The sequence below is a fragment of the Microcaecilia unicolor genome, chromosome 5 (genome assembly GCF_901765095.1).
Source record: "Microcaecilia unicolor chromosome 5, aMicUni1.1, whole genome shotgun sequence".
Lineage (NCBI taxonomy): Eukaryota > Metazoa > Chordata > Amphibia > Gymnophiona > Siphonopidae > Microcaecilia > Microcaecilia unicolor.
The window spans coordinates 195135293-195155864 of NC_044035.1; positions in this window are offsets into that span (position 1 = coordinate 195135293).

The window sequence follows — 20572 nt, forward strand, 5'->3', positions numbered from 1 at the left end:
TGATACTAAGATTTGCAACAGAGTGGACACCCGGGAGGGAGTGGAAAGCATGAAAAGGGATCTGAGGAAGCTAGAAGAATGGTGTAAGGTTTGGCAATTAAAATTCAATGCGAAGAAATGCAAAGTGATGCATTTAGGGAGTAGAAACCCACGAGAGACTTATGTGTTAGGTGGTGAGAGTCTGATAGGTACTGAAGGGGAGAGGGATTGTGGGGTGATAGTGTCCGAGGATCTGAAGGCGACGAAACAGTGTGACAAGGCGGTGGCCATAGCGAGAAGGTTGCTAGGCTGTATAGAGATAGGTGTGATCAGCAGAAGAAAGGAAGTGTTGATGCCTCTGTACAAGTCGTTAGTGAGGCCCCACCTGGAGTATTGTGTTCAGTTTTGGAGGCCGTACCTTGCGAAGGATGTTAAAAAAATGGAAGCGGTGCAAAGAAAAGCTACGAGAATGGTATGGGATTTGCGTTCCAAGACGTATGAGCAGAGACTTGCTGACCTGAACATGTATACCCTGGAGGAAAGGAGGAACAGGGGTGATATGATACAGACGTTCAAATACTTGAAAGGTATTAATCCGCAAACAAATCTTTTCCGGAGATGGGAAGGCGGTAGAATGAGAGGACGTGAAATGAGGTTGAAGGGGGGCAGACTCAAAAAAGATGTCAGGAAGTATTTTTTCACGGAGAGGGTGGTGGATGCTTGGAATGCCCTCCCACGGGAGGTGGTGGAAATGAAAACGGTAACAGAATTCAAACATGCATGGGATAAGCATAAAGGAATCCTGTGCCGAAGGAATGGATCCTCAGGAGCTTAGTCAAGATCGGGAGGCGGGGCTGGTGGTTGGGAGGCAGGGATAGTGCTGGGCAGACTTGTACGGTCTGTGCCAGAGCCGGTGGTTGGGAGGCGGGGCTGGTGGTTGGGAGGCGAGGATAGTGCTGGGCAGACTTATACGGTCTGTGCCCTGAAGAGCACAGGTACAAATCAAAGTAGGGTATACACAAAAAGTAGCAAATATGAGTTATCTTGTTGGGCAGACTGGATGGACCGTGCAGGTCTTTTTCTGCTGTCATCTACTATGTTACTATGTTACTATGTATGCTGGGGGTTGAGGGGTGGAGGGAGGGGAATATGCACACAGCGGGTGATGGTGGTAGGAGGGGGGGTGTTGTTGGTGTGTAAATACTGTAAGATATAAATAAATATGCACTTACTTCACTGAAAACAGTGAACTCTGCTCTGTGGGCGGGAGGTGGAGGGGGCTCCTCATCCTGTTCCTCTAGGGCCTGCTGCTCTGGTGGCTGTGCCTCTTCTGGGAGGGCCTGTCCTCGGCGCTTTGCCAAATTATGTAGCATGCAGCAAGCCAGGAATATCTTTGCCACCTTTTGGGGGCTATACAGGAGCTCCCCTCCAGAACGGTCCAGGCATCGGAACCTGTTTTTTAGTAGTCCAAACGTCCGCTCTATTATGCCACGGGTAGTCCGATGCCTACTGTTGTAGTTCTCCTCTGACCTAGGATAGACTGGAAACTCCCAGTGGCCAGAAAAGAGAGAGAAGCAGTGATCTTTAGGTGCACAGGGATGGGGTTGTTCCTACGGGTCCCGACCTGCAGGAGGGGTTGGAGCTGGTCACAGAGGTAATGAATGGCAGCTCTATCAAACCGGAACCTAGTGAGGCACTGCAGGTCAGTGAGGTCTAGGAAAGTGGAATGGGGCCTGAACACTCTGGGGCGTGCATACCTCCTGCGGTGCCTCCCCTCTTCCTCTAACATGGAAGCCACATGTGCATTTAGTGCCTCCATTTCCCCACAGTACAGGTGCAATACACCAGTGAAAGACAGCAGGAACACACAGAAGCTGCCACTCACTCTCACACCACCCAGCAACACCCACTACAAACTCTCCTGCCACACCCTCTAGCCACTCTCCAAGCAGCAAACGACAGTCTTCACAAACAGCTGCAGCATTACACAGGACAAACACAAAAACAGAGTCTACAAACAGATAAGGGTTTGAATTATGAACTTGGACACACTGAAGGGAGAGGGGATGGGGGAGATAGAGGAAGGAGTAGGTGTGTCTGGGTTTGGGGAGGGGTTAAAGGTGAAAAGGTAAACCACAAATGAGGCAGACAGGGACAAAGGTAACAGGTACTCAACAAACTCTCAGCTTTCTCTGCAAACACCAGTTCAACTCTCCCAACAACGATTTCGCCACTCTTCAACTGCACACAATCGCTAATGAGTCTATAGACAATTTCTCTCTTACTCTGGTCGCTTTTATTTGTGGTCTAATCACGCCGCCTCTATCGCCAGCCATGCGTTACTATTGCGCTATCCGTTATACGTTGCAGCCGGCCGTGTCGTTACCCCGCCCCTAACACGCCCCTTATGGGGCCGGCCATAGATGGCCGGCTTTAAGTTGACGCCGGCGACACGGCTGACGATCGATTATTGTATTTGGCCGGCTTTCTCTAACGGAGCCGGCTATGTCCCTTTTTTGTTGCTTTTTCGACGGCGATTTCTTTCGATTATAAGCTGGATAGTAACATAGTAGATGACAGCAGAAAAAGACCTGCATGGTCCATCCAGTCTGCCCAACAAGATAAACTCATATGTACTCCTTTTTGTGTATACCTTACCTTGATTTGTACCTGTCCTTTTCAGGGCACAGACCGTGTAAGTCTGCCCAGCACTATCCCCGCCTCCCAACCACCAGTCCCGCCTCCCACCACCGGCTCTGGCACAGACCGTATAAGTCTGCCCAGCACTATCCCCGCCTCTCGCCACCGGCTCTGCCACCTAATCTCGGCTAAGCTCCTTAGGATCCATTCCTTCTGAACAGGATTCCTTTATGCTTATCCCACGCGTGCTTGAATTCTGTTATCATTTTCATTTCCACCACCTCTCGCTGATTGATGTCTTTTCAGCTCTTAGGTGTACCATCCACCTTATAATTGAAAGAGAAAAACGCCTAGATTTCGACCCAAATCGGGAGATAGATGTTTATCTCATAAAAACGAATAAATCGGTATAATGGAAAGCCGATTTTGGACGTTTTCAACTGCACTCCATCGTTGAAGCGTACAAAGTTGACGGGGGCGTGTCGGAGGCGTGGCGAAGGTGGAACTGGGGCATGGTTATCGGCCAAGGAGAGATGGGCGCCTTTCGCCGATAATGGAAAAAACGTATGCGTTTGTAGCTAGAATTTAGGGCACTTTTCCTGGACCCTGTTTTTTCACGAATAAGGCCCCAAAAAGTGCCCTAAATGACCAGATTACCCCCAGAGGGAATCGGGGATGACCTCCCCTGACTCCCCCAGTGGTCACTAACCCCCTCCCACCACAAAAAATGATGTTTCACAACTTTTTATTTTCACCCTCAAATGTCATACCCACCTCCCTGGCAGCAGTATGCAGGTCCCTGGAGCAGTTGTTAGGGGGTGCAGTGGACTACAGGCAGGTGGACCCAAGCCCATCCCCCCCCTACCTGTTACAATTGTGCTGCTTAATGCTTAGTCGTCCAACCCCCCCAAACCCACTGTACCCACATGTAGGTGCCCCCCTTCTCCCCTTAGGGCTATAGTAATGGTGTAGACTTGTGGGCAGTGGGTTTTGAGGGGGATTTGGGGGGCTCAACACACAAGGGAAGGGTGCTATGCACCTGGGAGCTCTTTTACCTTTTTTTTTTTGTTTTTGTAAAAGTGCCCCCTAGGGTGCCCGGTTGGTGTCCTGGCATGTGAGGGGGACCAGTGCACTACGAATCCTGACCCCTCCCACGAACAAATGCCTTGGATTTATTCGTTTTTGAGCTGGGCGCTTTCATTTTCCATTATCACTGAAAAACAAAAACGCCCAGCTCACAAATTGTCGAATAAAACATGGACGTCTATTTTTTTCGAAAATACGGTTCGGTCCGCCCCTTCACGGACCCGTTCTCGGAGATAAACGCCCATGGAGATAGACGTTTTCGTTCAATTATGCCCCTCCATGGGTACCCCAATATTTCCTTAGTGGATCTTTGTGGCATATTCACAGTGAAAGAACAAGAGCAATTGGTATAGCTCCAATGTTAGTAAAAGGAGTTCTTCCTGACACTCAAACAATCTCAAAGAAATCAACTGAATTAACTGTATCAGTCCCTCGTACTCTAACTCCCACAATTCCCCTGTTTTGAAATGGGACCCTGGTCCTGACGATAATGAAATGTGGAACCCTTTTGTTCGATACTACACTCTTTGTGAACCTTTACTTGACAGTTGTACCACAGGTCCAGGTACACATATCATAGATGCATTTGATGCTTATGACTCGAGGAAGGGGATATACCACTGTCCCATCCAAATGGTAGTGAATCAGTTCTGTTTTGGCTGATTTCCTATAATCTATTAGACAGAGGATGGCATCCTTGGATTTTTATCAGAAAAAGAGGAAACAGAATTGTAGAAATGTTTCAGCTTATTTACACACAGACTGGTTGGGGAACTATTCCTTTACATTATTTAATGTTTTATTTCAGATTGAGATCCTTGTTCCTACAGGATACCCTTCCTATTTTCTGCTTCCAACATATACGCTGCTGAACTCTTCCTAACAAGGTACTGACTTCATTTTTAATTTGATATTAGTTTTGACAAAGGTACCCCATATTTTGCCCACCATGAGTTGTACACCTAGCACATTTAGTACATTTCCTCCTGATTGGGATCCTGGTCTTGATGACAATGCTGAATGGGATCCATTCCGTTATCTGTGCAAACCCATATTTGATATATGGCCTACAGGTTCTGGAATTACTAACATTGACCAACGTTTGTGGAATAGGTCATGTTAAATTGGAATAGATGGAAAACCTATACCCCAACCTAATAATGGAGATTTAGTATACTTTTGGGTAATCTCCTATAAAATTAGGGGGAGACAATGGCTTCCCTGGTTTCACTTTGGACAAAAAGGAAATGAGATATCTGAGATATTTGAGATAGTATTTCTAGTTAGCCCTACTCCTATCGCACTGTACAGAAGGTTAGGTGCTATTCCTTTATCTTCTTAATGTTTTATTTCAGGTTGACACTTCATATCTGCAATACAGGACATAATGCTTTTCTTCCTTCACTATGTACTACTGACGAATGCTGAGTGAAATTCAACTAGAGTCTGAATCTGAATCACATTCTGGAAACAGTTGTGTTGGTTGCCCTGCTAATTGCTGTCATAATTTCTTTACTGCTTCTCATTTTGTGGTTTCGGAGCATTTATAACCCTTGTTAAATGCTGTTTCATAATGATGATTATAACAATATTGTTTGTGCTTTTCTCCTTCTTGCACTTGCTTCCTAAGGTCTTAAACATTGAATGCTCATATGGAGATGAAGGTGCACATATGGGTTCTAACCTTGACACTACTATAATCGAACCATACTCTGAGAATTGTGACATGGATCAGTTCTTTCTTAAGAGTAACTATCCTGTCAGAACTACTTTTCCACTGATTAGAAGCAATAGAACAGTGACAATCCAGTTTGATGTTTGTAAGGTTGCTGACTGTGGAGATTTGTCTTGGCAAAGATCCTATTCAAAATACTATGTTTATCTATGTACTTACTCTGTTTTGGATGCTGGTACTTACTCCACTAGCCCATGTCATTCATGGTCAGATGTATAGTGGTATACAGGCCCAAACTATCCTACAAGTAGTCATCAGGCCTAGAACAAACCTCTACAGAAGAAAATTACCCTCCTCCGTAGACCTGTCAATAAAGACAAATGTACTCTAGGAAAATGTAACCCTGTTTTCGTCACTTTTAAAGAAGTTGACCTTTCTATAAACCGTACTTTTGGTATAGGCATAGAAGTTACCAACTCAGATCCTGTTGGTCATTTCCATGTCCTTGTCCACTCTCCTAGAAAGACTACCTTACTAAATTCCCTAAATTGGTTAATCCCTTATTGCCACAACTTCCAGACATTAATATCCCAGTTCAGCTCCATAACGTTTCTAGCCTTAGAGATACATTTACCATTGAAACTGGCTATGCTGACTTCAACTTATGGTTAGATTGGGTAAAATATACCACTCATTCTTTACACATGTCTAATTGCTATGTTTGTACTGCTTCTCGTCCTCAACCTGTAGTTGTACCTTTTCTCTTGAATTTCTGGAATGATTTTGCTGGAGTCATGTGTATGTTATATCTGCTCCATGGTGATAGGACTATTAATGCTTCTTGTAAATCTCTTGCACTAATGTTTCCTGAAATTTCCAAATAAAAAGTAAGAATGCCTCCGCTATTTCAACCACCTAACAAAAATACAAAATTTGAACTTTGTATATGAAGGAAAAAGGTTACAAACCCTAATGATATTGGACATTTGGTTTCCTGCAATACTAGCGTAACTGTTAGTGGCTCCATGGACTTTTCAGATTTTACAACTGCTAGAGCTGATGTTTGGTGGTACTGTGGAAATAGAACATTATACTCTACTTTACCCAGTGATTGGCAAGGACAATGTGCTATTGTTCAGTTGGTAATACCATTTACTGTTGCTGCTTTGCATACCAACAAAGGTCTATCCAAATCTAAGAGAGATACGCCATATAGTTCCTTTGATCATCAAGTTTACCTCGATTCTATTGGAGTTCCAAGGGGGGTCCCTAATGAATTTAAGGCCCGCAACCAAATTGCTGCTGGTTTTGAAGCTCTGTTTCCTGCAATTGGCATAAGTAAGAATGTTGACTGGATCAATTACATTTATTACAACCAACAAAGATTTATCAACTATACAAGAGATGCTGTCAAGGGTATTGCTGAACAATTGGATGCTACCAGCCAGATGGCTTGGGAAAATCAATTAGCCCTTTATATGATACTAGCAAAGGAAGGAGGAGTTTGCATAATGATTGGAAGTGGAGACTGTTGTACTTACATTCCCAACAATACAGCCCCAGATGGAAGCATTACTAAAGCCCTAGAAGGACTTACTGCACTTGCCAATGAATTAGCTGAGAACTCTGGTATTGATACTACCTGGACTGGATGGTTTGAATCTATGTTTGGAAAATGGAAAAATATCATACTTTCTGCCCTAACTGCAATCATTGTTGTTGTTGCTGTTTTTATGCTGTGTGGTTGCTGTATCATACCTTGTGCTAGAAAACTAGTAGAACGTGTTGTGGAAGCAGCCATAAATAAGAAAGATATGTTATGTATGAAAGAATGATTCATTGTTTCCCTCCACCAAATTCCGAAATTGATATTGAGCTTGAGAATGAAAGCTCAATAATCCCGATCTTATTGAAAATGCTAACAATAATATCATTAATGTTGATGCTACTACTAATCCGAATGGTATTAATCAAGAAAGGTAAAAATCTACATATTGCTATCTTCATACTCGCACATATGTACCTGTAACTATATACATAATGGGGATCTATAACATTATAGGATAAATATTTTGAATATCCTACTCAAATCATATTTCCTTTCCACTTTCTGCATAAGACCTTTTTGATGGATACAGGCCACCACAACTGAAAGCTCACCTTTCCTTACAGGCTGAAGACACAATGCTCTTCATTGATGCAACTCCTGTGAAGGCCTGGCAATTCGCATGCCTTCAAGGGGGGAGCTGTTAATATGGAACATATGGGATATGCTGGACATGACCATAGAATCATATTACAGGTTGATTGATAGCCTGTATGCTTATGTATTGAAGCTAGGCCTCAAGAGTTAAGGGAACAAACTGCTTGCAATTGTGTTTTTGCTGAAATGCTTATGTAAGCAGATGTTCTATTAAGAGCCTTGCAGCATGAGGAACAAGGAAGTAAGTGTGCTTTGCAAACAGCTTGCTAGGGAATCAAAATATGATTTCATTAAGAAAAGGAAAAAAATAGTTGTATAGACCCTCCATAGACTTAATGTAAAGTGTCACCTACTGTATATAAGTGACAGGTGTAATCATTAGTTCAGAGATGTAATACTGAGCATTCACGCCGTGTGACCAGTTTACCACTCTCTATGAGAAAAGCTACTGGATTCTGGTGCCTTAAATTATTTATTCTGATTTGATGTACTGCCTAATCTGAATCATTCATAAGCCAGTGTGTTCTTAATTGGTAAGTTCTAATAAAATGCTTATTCTCATATAATTGATAACAAAGCCTTCTGATTCTGACTCTCCTTTATAGTAGTTTAGAGCATTCTATTAGCAGCAGTGGTGGACACTGTTATCTTCTGTATAGAACTGTGTTTATTTATTTATCTATGAGGGAGAGCAGATAAATTGGAGTCAGTACATAAGGCTTGGCGGTACTTTGCCATGTGCTTCCTACAGTTTATTCTGTCTTCATCCAGGTGAGATTTGTGCCATCTCTTTCCAGTTTTCGTCCTTCGCATTTAAGGATCCAAAGTTCTGGAGAAAACCAAGGTGAGCATTTTGTGAGTGAGGTATAAGACCTTTTTAGTGGTGCTGTTTTCTCTAAGGTTTTGGCTAAGTGTGTATTCCAGATGTCAACTTGTTCTGACACTTTTGTTGTCTTTTCATCCACACGTGGATAGTCCAAGGCCTCTAAGAAATTCTCAATGGTTAGCTTTTTTTGTCTCTGAACTCCTGCCAAACTCTGGGAGGTGCCATTTGTTTTAGGGAGTGGAGGAGTGGCCTAGTGGTTAGGGTGGTGGACTCTGGTCCTGGGGAACTGAGTTCAATTCCCACTTCAGGCACAGCTCCTTGTGACTCTGGGCAAGTCACTTAACCCTCCATTGCCCTGGGTACAAATAAGTACCTATATATGTAAGCCACATTGAGCCTGCCATGAGTGGGAAAGTGCAGGGTACAAATGTAACTAAAATAAAAAACATAATTAGAAAATGGTCTGACCATGTGCTATTTCAATACTGTTATCCCAGAATTCTGGGATATCCACCCCTTTGTAGAATACCAGGTCTAGTATGTGACCTTTTTTGTGGGTTAGAGAATTGATCCCCTGTGTAAATCCTAGTGCTGTCATCGTGTCTAAGAAGACAGTTGTGGTGGTATCTGGGGTTTCAATGTAAGGGTCACTTGAATAATCAGGTCTAGGAGTTCTTGCACAGATAATGTGTTGTTACGAGGTGCTCTGTTGTTATGATGGATTGGTTTCTCCTCTTCAAGTTCTATTAAAAGAGATTCAGATTCATGTAGCTGGGGGATGGATATTCTGCGAAGTTTGAATGTATCCCGAATCAACCCCGTCCTCCTGGTCTTGGTTGATGTTGGATGTTGAAACCTGTTGGTCATAGTTCAGCCAGTGGTAAACCCCCACTTTCATCTAGGGTGTCAAGATGCTGGTCATTTATGGCATCATGAATCACCGATGATTTCTTTGCAGCTGATCTGGCATTCACCAGTCCTATAGTTCCCAAGGGTGGTCTGACAGTAGCTTTGGTGTGGCGATGAGGTGATCTTTTAAGTACTGTTACGCAGGTGTTTGACCTCTTGCACTTTTGCCTTCTCTTTGGTTGATGGGGATTATGATTTCCTCTCCCACACACCACTGGGATATTTGCATGATCTTTGGGCCCAATGCACATTTTTTGTGTCAGAAACTATTTAGGCACTGGATGGCACTACAGTCCACTCTGTGGAGTTCACAATCTTACTAGTTGGCAGATGCAGGGTTAAGGCTTTACTACTACTACTACTTATCATTTCTATAGCGCTACCGGACGTACGCAGCGCTTCACACTTGAACATGGAGAGACAGTCCCTGCTCAATAGAGCTTACAATCTAATCTACAGACAGACAGGACAAGTAAGGGATAATATTCTGAAAGAAACAGACCTTTTTAAAGTTGTAACTTCAGACCAGGCTTGTGAGATCAAAGGCTTCTAGCAACAGAGGAAAACAAATGGCTGTACTTAGCACTTCTATGTGAATTGCTTTGCAGAAGGAATTGATGATATTTGCCTTTAGTTTTAAGGAATCTAACAGATTCAGAATTTTAGAAATAGATTATACAGTTAAAATAAAGTTTTGAATCACGGATTGCAGGTATGAATTTTAGAGTTTCTGGTTCTGATATCCTTGAATGGTCCAGTTGATGGTCCAATTGCTGCAGATTGCTGTAGGCTTTTTCTTTGTTGTCCAGGTGGGTTAGATGTAAATAAGGATTCAGCTCCGATCACAGGGCATGAGGAGAGTTGTTTGCAATGTGAAGAGAAGATAAAATTTCCTATCTCCATCCAAAATAAATGGAAGAAGTTCAAAGTAAGATTGAGGACTGGTGCCTGAAGACAGACTGAGCAGCAGTCAATAAAAGTTTGGGTTGTAAATAGACAGAAAATGTAATTATTTAATCTACGTTGCAGAGCCTGATGTAAACCTAGCCAGCCAGCCCCTTACTTCTGCCATGGAATCTTCAGGCTGTTGACCCTTGCACTCTCTCCACCAGTGTTTCATCCCTCTTCTCCTATCAGGCTAATTTTCGAAAGAGAAGGACGCTCATCTTTCAACACAAATCGGAAGATGGACGTCCTTCTCACAGGGTCATCCAAATCGGTATATTCGAAAGCCAATTTTGGGCGTCCCCAACTGCTTTCCATCGCAGGGACGGCCAAAGTTCAAGGGGGCATATCGGAGGCGTAGCAAAAGCGGGACTTGGGCATACCTAACATGTGGATGTCCTCGACCCATAATGGAAAAAAAGGGCGTACCTGACGAGCACTTGATAACTTTACCTGGTCCTGTTTTTCTTGCGACCAAGCCACAAAAAGGTGCCCGAACTGACTAGATGACCACTTACTCCCCCAGTGGTCACTAACCCCCTCCCACTCTCAAAAAATATCTTTCAAAATATTTTTTGCCAACCTCTATGCCAGCCTCAGATGTCATACTCAGGTCTGTGACAGCAGTATGCAGGTCCCTGGAGCAGTTTTAGTGGGTGCAGTGCACTTCAGGCTGGCGGACCCAGGCCCATACCCCCTACCTGTTACATTTGTGGAGGAAACAGCAAGCCCTCCAAAACCCACCAGAAACCTACTGTACCCACATCTAGCTGCCCCCTTCACCCGTAAGGGCTATGGTAGTGGTGTACAGTTGTGGGTGGGTGGGTGGGGGGGTTGGGGGCTCAGCACACAAGGTAAGGGAGCTATGTTCCTGGAAGCAATTTATGTCCTGGCTTGGTGTCCTGGCATGTCAGGGGGACCAGCGTAGTACAAATGCTGGCCCCTCCCACGACCAAAGGGCTTGCATTTCGTTGTTTCTGAGATGGGTGTCCTTGGTTTCCATTATCACCGAAAATCAGAAACGACCAAGCCTAGGGATGACAATCTCTAAGGATGACCAAAATTTCAAGATTTGTGCGCCCCCGACTGTATTATCGAAACAAAAGACAGACGTCCATCTTTTTCGATTATACTGGTTTCCCCGCCCCTGGATGGGGACGTTTTGTGAGGACATCCTCAACAAAACTTGGGCGTCCCTTTCGATTATGTCTCTCCACGTTGTCCAAGTCTGTCAATGAGGCTGTCAGGAGTGCTGGAGGTCAAAATTATTGCTGGACATACTTATAAATATTAAACCAGCTTCTGACCTCTGAGAACTTCCCCCCTCCCCTTCAGGAACCACTGAGGATGGCACCAAATGGTGGTCAGAGGCCTGATAGCCCTTTGGTTTCTCAATTACTCTTGATTAACATACCTTTTGTTCCATCTGAGAGCAGGGCTTCAGAGCAACCAAGGCCAGACATAGAGGCTCCATCACTAGGGATTTCAAAGAGGTAAATTTGTCACCTTTCTTCCTGACTTCAGAGAAGCTTTCCTGACTTCAAAAAGTAATCTGGAGTTCTGTAAAGGAAATAACTGGGAAGAAAGATAAGTTTTGATCTCTTTCTGTTCTTGAGGAATAAATGCAGAGCACATGCTCAGGGCACGTCTCTCTCTCTCTCTCTCTCTCTCTCTCTCTCTCTCTCTGTCCCGGGCACTTCACTGTGTCCAGGGCACTATGTCTCTTTCTCTGTCTTTTCTCTGTGCAGCAGAGCACAGAGCTCTGCGTGGGGTCTACTGGCTCTCTCTCTGTCCCGGGCACTTCTCTGTGTCCAGGGCACTACGTCTCCCTCTTTCTTTCTCCCTGAAGCAGAGGGCACGGGACTCTGCTGGGCTGTCTTTGTTTCTTCTTCTTCTTTCTCTGCACCTCTCCATCTTTAGCCACCAGAGCACCTGGCTCTGCTCCCCCCTTCTCAGACAGCCCTAGTTCAAGGTTTCTTTCTTCCTCTGAACAAACACCCTATCCTTTCTTTCTCCCTCCCTCTAAACACACACCCCGAGACAGCTTGTACCCTTTTTCCTGTACTAAGTGCTGTGAGCCAATACATATATGCAAATATAATATACTTTATACAGTATATCCAAATCCATGTGGATTGCGTATTCTTTGGGAACCCACTGCCTCTGTGAAGTGGACCCTGGGACCAACCCTAGACAACGATTGCTGACAGAGGCTATCTCATCCTATAATACTGTTCTCCTCTGCTATTCCCATTCTCCATTCTGTAAGGCGTACCAAACCTCAGCCTTGGTTGTTCTCTAGAATCTACTACTTACATTCCTGTGCCCAATCTGCTGAATGCCTTTGGCTAAAATCCCATGCCCATGCTGACTTCATACATTTCAAATTTTTGCTGATATCCTTCCAATCTACTCTTTCACTTGTCAAACAAGACTACTACATCCATTTGATAAACTCTCTTGGCTCAAACCCTCAACATCTGTTTGCCACATTGAACTCAAAGTGCTTTCACCTCCAACCCCACTCCACTTTCTTCCCAGACTGTGGCTCAGTACTTCCATGGCAAGGTTCACAAGATTATCCTTGAGTTCTCAATCAAGTCACCTCCACCATCACCTCTTCTCCCAGTCCATTCTGTCAACCCTTCTTCAACCCCTGACACTTTCTTCCTTTTCTGAAATCACTGAAGAGGAAACTACACATTTTCTTTCCTCCTTCAAACGCACCACCTGATCCTATTCCCAACAATCTACTCAGCACTATCTCTCCCACTGTCATCTGTCATATCCTCAATCTTTCACTTTCTTCTGCAACTGTTTCTGATGCCTTCAAAAATGCCATAGTTATGCCACTTCTAAAAAAAAAACATAATTGGACCCTACCCACCCTTCCGACTATTGCCCCATCTCCATCCTCCCTCCTTCCTTTCTTATCCAAGCTTCTTGAACATGCTTTCATCTCAAACTATTCTTGATCCACTTCAATTTGGGTTTTGCCCTCTACATTCAACTGAAACAGCCCTTGCTAAAGTCTCCAATGACCTGTTCCTGGCCACAATGTATTAGCTGCTTTTGACACTGTTGATCATCACCTACTCCTCGATACGCTGTCCTCTCTTGGATTTCGGGGCTTTGTTCTTTCTTGCTTTTCTTATCTCTCCCATCGCATTTGTAATGTATGCTTTAGTGGGTCCTCCACTTCTATTCCACTATCATTTGGTGTACCTCAGGGTTCTGTCTTGGGACCTCTTATTTTCTTCATCTATACTTATTCTCTTGGTGCTCTGATTTTCTCCCATGGTTTTCAGTATCATCTTTATGCTGATGAATCCTAGATCTACCTTTTCACACCAGAAATTTCAGCAGGAATCCAGGCCCAAGCCTCAGCATGGCTAAGACTGAGCTTCTTATCTTTCCCCCTAAACCTACCTCTCCTCTTCCCCCATTCTCTATTTCTTTGGATAACAAACACTCTCATCAGCTCATATTTCTCTTTCTCTGCTTGTATCCAATAGACCACTAAAACCGGTCATTTCTTTCTCTATGATATCATCAAAATTGGTCCTTTCCTTTCTGAAACCACTTTAACTTGCTTCTCGCAGGTCTCCTACTAAGCAATCTCTCTCCCTTCAATCCATTCAAAATTCTGCTGCACAACTTATATTCCACCAGTGTCACTACGCTCATATTAGCCCTCTCTTCAAGACACTTCATTGACTCCCTATCCATTTCCACATACAGTTCAAACTTCTCTTGTTGACTTACAAGTGCATTCACTCTGTAGTTCCTTAGTACCTCTCCACCCTTATCTCTCCCTACACTCCTCCTCAGGAACTCTGTTCTTCAGGTAAATCTCTTATTTGTATCCTTCTCCTCCACTGCCAACTCCAGACTCTGTTCCTTTTATCTTGCTGCACTTTATGCCTGGAATTGACTTCCTGAGTCAGTATGTCAAGCTCTGTCTCTGGCCGTATGCAAATCTAGGCTAAAAGCCCACTTTTTGAGGCTGCTTTTAACTCCTAACTCCTATTCACTTTTTCATTACCCATATCTGTTTTTTCACTTCTCACCATAAGTAATTCCTTAATCCCTTATTTGTTGTGCTTGTCTGTCTTGATTAGATTGTAAGCTCTGTCTCTTCCATGTTTAGTGTACAGCGCTGTGTACATCTAGTAGCACTATAGAAATGAAAAGTAATAAGAATCTGTTAAAGAACCAAAGCAAAGTTTATTTCTAGATGAAAAAAATCCTTTTGTGAACTAAAGGTTATTTTTTGAAGCTGAAACTTTATACATAGGAGGAATAAAAGGGGAGAGAAGAGCCATTTCTTTATTGTTATCATTATTATTATTATTTTATTTATTTGACACATTTGATATACTGCCAAAGGCCTACACATAGACACAAAACTACAGACAGGGAGGACAATTAATTGGGACTATGTAGGTGAAAGAGATGGAAAAAAATTGGGGGGTTTTTAACTTGTTTGAAAGAACAGAGTGTGGGCTGGTTTCTGATATAGAGAGGTAGGTCATTCCACAGCTTAGGGCCCAGATAACTAAAGGCAGAGTGGTGGTGAGATATATGGAAGAGGGTGAGGGGAGTGTGAGGAGATTGTTAGCAGCAGAGTGGAGACAACAGAGAAGGGCATAGGAAATATGGAGGTTATGAGGTAGGGAAGGGGCAGAGGGGAACCTGGATTTGTATACCAGTAGGAGAATTTAAAATTGAACGTGGGCGGTAATAGGAAGCCATGTTCAGTGTGCAGGAGGGGAGTACATGATCAAACTGGTTAGCGCTGTGTAAAAGTTTGATGCCAGTGGATTGGATCAGTTAAGTGGATTGCAGACATTTAAGAGAGTAAAGGGGGAGATAGTGAGAGCGAGGCAGGAGAGAGAAAGAGGTAGACAGAGCGGATGCAGTACAATGTGGAAAAGAAGGAGTAGAGGACTGCATCCATTTGAGGCTTGAAGATGAAAAAAGTGTCAGAGTTTACTCTGAGAATTCTGACTGATGCTTTAAAGGGGAGGAAACAGGAAGGGGGAATGAAAGCAAGTTGTTGATCCAATTAGAAGACACGTTGGTTGAGAGGCAGTGAGGGAGACGGTAGCACCAGTCGTGATAGAGATTCTGATATGTAGGAGACAGAGGTTTCTTTAAGGATCTGGGAGAGAAGAGAAAAGGGTACTGGAGAAGGGGGTGAGAAGGAGGTGATCTGACCAGGGGATGAACATAACACTTGAATATCAACATAAGAATAACCATACTGGGTCAAACCAATGGTCCATCTATTCCAGTATCCTGTTTCCAACAGTGGCCAAGCCAGGTCCCAAATACCTGGCAGAACCCAAATACTGGCAACATTCCATACTACCAATCCCAGGGCAAGCAGTACCTTCCCCATGTCTGTCTCAATATCAGTCTAGGGACTTTTCCTCCAGGAACTTGTCCAAACCTTTTTTAAATCCAGATGTGCTGACCACTTTGGCAAAGAGTTCTAGAGCTTAACTATTTGTTGAGTGAAAAAATATTTCCTCCTATTTGGTTTAAAAGTATTTCCATGCAGTTATTATGCTCCTGGAAGGGGGTGGTGGTAGGGGGCTGCCTAATCTTAGAAAGTATAATCAGGCCTGTCTGCTTCGCCACTTGGGTGACTGGTTTTTGGAGAGGCAGGATTATACTCCTCAGCAGCTTGAGGTGGATTATTTTGCTCTATCTCATCTTTATTTTTTGTTACAAGCCCGAGACAGGTTATCCTTTCTTCATTTCAAGGTAGCCTTTTGTTATGCCCATTGAGGGAGGTGTGGAGAGATTTGGCTCATTACTGGGGGGGTGGACCTGGGTACTTCAGATCTCTTACCTATCCGGGGTAACTTGATGTTTTCACCAGGTAATGATAATGAGACTTTTCCAACGATGGGATCGCCTGGGTATTATGCATTTGGAGCATGTTTTGACTAGCACGGGCTCTTCCTGTTGAGTTTGGGCGCAATGAGCAATGGTGCAGATATAGGAAACACCTATGCTTATAACCAACTGTCTCATTATATTGGCACTTTGGAAGCTGGCATGGACGCTGTGTTTGGGACTTCTTTGCTAAGGTTAGAGGAGATAGGTTTCGGTGTCTGGTCTTTATAAGGCACTTATGCTGATTTTACCTAGCAGGGACATGGAGGCCCTTCTGGCTCACTAGGCTCGAGATCGGGACCACCCCAATATATCTTTAGATTTTAGTACATTGTCTTCGCGTACACCAACTGTAAGCATGGAGCTTCGGGAATGTCAGTTTCGGGTGTTGCATAGAGCATACATGACCAAGGACCAGGTGTTTAAAGCTGAAAGGTATTGATACACCCCTTTGCTCAAAGTGTCAGCTGAAACCTAGTTCATTTTTTCACTCTTTTTGGGAATGTCTGTTCATCCAGGCTCTCTGGACTGGCCATCTTCCAAAACTCTATTGGAATCCAGGGTCCCACTTTCCCCTCTATGTGCTCTTCTGGACAAATATTAACTTTTTGCATTGCAGAGCATGGTGTTCAACTGTAGGGCTTGTCTTTTGGATTAAAAAGATTATCCTGTATGCTTGGAAGAGTGTAGCACCTCCAGCATATTGGCATTGGTGTAACGAGTTTCATGACTTAATGTTGTTGGAGTACAGAGGGGCACCTACCAGGCAGAAAAAGCACTTTCTTTCCATTTGGGGCCTTATATACCCTCATTGACACCACAAGCCCGTAGTTTTGTTGTGAATTTCCTCTAGGGGGTTAATGGCTATGGCATTTTCTCTGGGATTTTTTTTTAAATATCTTGGAGCAGGGGGGGCTATAAGAAAACAAGTCTGTTGCCCTTTATATTTCTTTGTTGGAAGCTTGAGGCCTAGTGCCTATGGTTGTCACCTGGTAGTGATCTCAGATTTTTGGTTTATTCATTAGGGTTTTTAGTGCATTGTTTGTTTACTGGGCAGGGAACCCCTCCGGGAAGGGAGGGAGGGGTCGGGCCTGGAACTCAGAGGAGAGGGGGGGCCTGGAACTCGGAGGGGAGGGAGGGGGCGATTCTCCCGCGATTGTATCCTCACCTCCAACATTCTGTGGCTGGCTGGTGCTGGTTTCCCTTCCCTCTCACTGATCCTCCCTCTGATGTCATCATGTTCAGATGCAAGGGCGGACCAATGGGAATTGTGTTACGAACCCAGGCATCCAGACGTAGAATGTTGGAGGTGCAAATTATTATATAGGATATGCTATATGGTAGAGGTAGTGTTGTGCGAGAAACTGATAAATCATTTGATATTAGTAATTTCTTAAGACATCACCTAGCATTTGCAATGCTGTAAAGAACATATTATTTTTATCCTGTATATTATATGATGTTATGACAGTAATGTCATAACAGAACCAACAAGTGTACAACAAGCATAATGTCATAACAAGAACCAACAAGCGTACAACCTCAACAAAATGAAAAGAAAGGTCATAAAAAATCCACACAAACCAAGAAACGACAACTAACAAAGTCCACATAACACCGAACGTAGAAGACCATACAAAAAATTCAAATAGGCTACGTCAATGCCAGATCTGTAGTAAACAAAACAACAATAATAACAGACTGGATCACGTCAGTGAAACTTGATCTACTCTTCATCACTGAAACCTGGATCCATGATCAGAATGACCATATCATCTTAAACCTATGTCCTCCAGGATACAAAATCACTCACTGGACCAGAAAAGAAAAAAGAGGAGGGGGCATAGCACTCATATACCGATCTCACCTCACGATTGAAACTACTGCGGAATCTATAACAACCCACCTCGAAATAGCCTCAATCAGAACCACCATAAAACCCTGCTCGACCACCTAAATTGTGTCCTATTCTACAGACCACCATATAACTGGAACAAAAGCCAGGCGGACTTCATGGACATCGTTTCAAATATATGTGTAACTAACTCTAATACACTAGTATTAGGAGACATTAACCTTCACCTTGAAGACCCAAACTCTACCAACGCACGAGATTGCAAGGACTTCCTTCATCTATGTAACCTTACATGGCCACACATGCAAACAACCCACGCAAAGGGTCACACACTCGACCTCATTTCATACAACTGTCCACTGATCAGAACCTAACCATAACACAAACTAGATGGACAGAAACACCATGGACCGACCATTACAAACTAAACCTATCCCTAAAATGGCGAAAAAGGGGTTCTCTCCACACATGAGAACACACAACTCATACCAAGAGAGGCCAAATAGACCCGGTTACTTTCTGGCAACAGATATACAACAACGATTGGACAGCACAAACGGAATCCATATATTACCTCTCAGAATGGGACAAAAGATGCAGACACATACTAGACAAAATAGCACCCTTACAAATAAGAACTTCACAAAGACATAACTCGATACTGTGGTTCAACGAAGAACTGAAAAAACTAAAAACACAATCTAGGAAACTGGAACGCACATGGAAAAATTAAAAGACTAACACACACTCAACGCATGGAAACAACTACAAAGGAAATACAAATACGCAATAAGACAGACCAAAAGGTCTGACCAAAACTAAAATTGGGCCAGACTACAAAAACAGGAAGAAACTATACCATCTTGTGAATAAACTACTAGACACAATGCCGGTCACCACAACCAACACTGACATCCCATCTGCAGACAATCTTGCTAAATATTTCAATGAAAAAATCGTAAACCTACACAAAACCCTACCTCAGAACAACATGGACATAGAAAACTTCATTAATGGTCTAGACCCAACCCCTGGTGAATACCCTGCTGACCGAATATGGTCAAATTTTGCTCTCTTCAGCACCGACGCAGTTACCCAGGGGATTAAACAATACTCCAACAGCCATTGAGGGGCATAATCGAACAGCGCCAGCCAAATCAATAGGCGGCCATCTTCGGGGCCGGCTCCGCAAAGGGGCGGAGCCAAGCATATTTTAGAAATACGCGTGGCACCGGCCAAATCGCTCGCCGGGGTTAGATGAGATGGCTGACTCCGATTTTCAGCCATAATGGAAACCGGAGCCGGCCATCTCAAATCTGGCGAAATGTAAGGCATTTGGGCGTGGGAGGAGCCAGCATTTCTAGTGCACTGGCCCCCTGACATGCCAGGACACCAACCGGGCACCCTAGGGGGCACTTAAAATAATTAATAAAAAAAACAAAATTAGCTTCCAGGTACATAGCACCCTTCCCTTGTGTGCTGAGGCCCCCAAAACCCACTGCCCACAATTCTACACTATTACCATAGCCCTAAGGGTGAAGGGGGGCACCTACATGTGGGTACAGTGGTTTTTGGGGTCTTGGGGGGGCTCCCATTTACCAGCACAAGTGTAACAGGTAGGGGGGGGGGTGGGCCTGGGTCCACCTGCCTCAAGTGCATTGCACTCACTACAAACTGCTCCAGGGACCTGCATATTGCTGTCAGGGAGCTGGGTATGACATTTGAGGCTGGCATACAGGCTGGCAAAAAAATGTCTAATTTGTTTTTGTGTGTGTGGGAGGGGGGTGGTGACCACTGGGGGAGTAAGGGAAGGTAATCCCTACTTCCCTCCGGTGGTCATCTGATCAGTTGGGGCACTTTTTTGGGACTTGGACCTAAAAAAAAGGGTCCAAATAAAATGGACCAAATTCTCCTGACGGCCGGCTTTCTTTTTTCCATTATCGGGTGAAGCTGGCCATCTCAATGCACACCCCTGTCCCGCCTTCGCTACCATGCCGACACGCCCCCTTTCAACTTTTGCCGGCCTCGCGATGGAATGCAGTTAAAGTCACCCAAAATCGGCTTTTGATTATGCCGATTTGGGTGGATTCAGGAGATCGCCGCCCATTTCCCGATTTGTGTCGGAAGATGGGCAGCGATCACTTTCGAAAATCAGCCAGATTGTCAACTGGACACCTGCCCCAGTTACCTAATACGATCTGCCCCCCCACCGCTTCATAACAGATCTCACATCCCACTTAAATGTCATGCTTCAACAGGGTATCTACCCTAAAGAAAAAGGCAACATCCTGCTCACCCCAATACCAAAAAAACACCAAGAAAAAAACAAACGACATTACCAAGTACCGCCCAGTAGCATCTATCCCATTACATAAGTACATAAGTACATAAGTAGTGCCATACTGGGAAAGACCAAAGGTCCATCTAGCCCAGCATCCTGTCACCGACAGTGGCCAATCCAGGTCAAGGGCACCTGGCACGCTCCCCAAACGTAAAAACATTCCAGACAAGTTATACCTAAAAATGCGGAATTTTTCCAAGTCCATT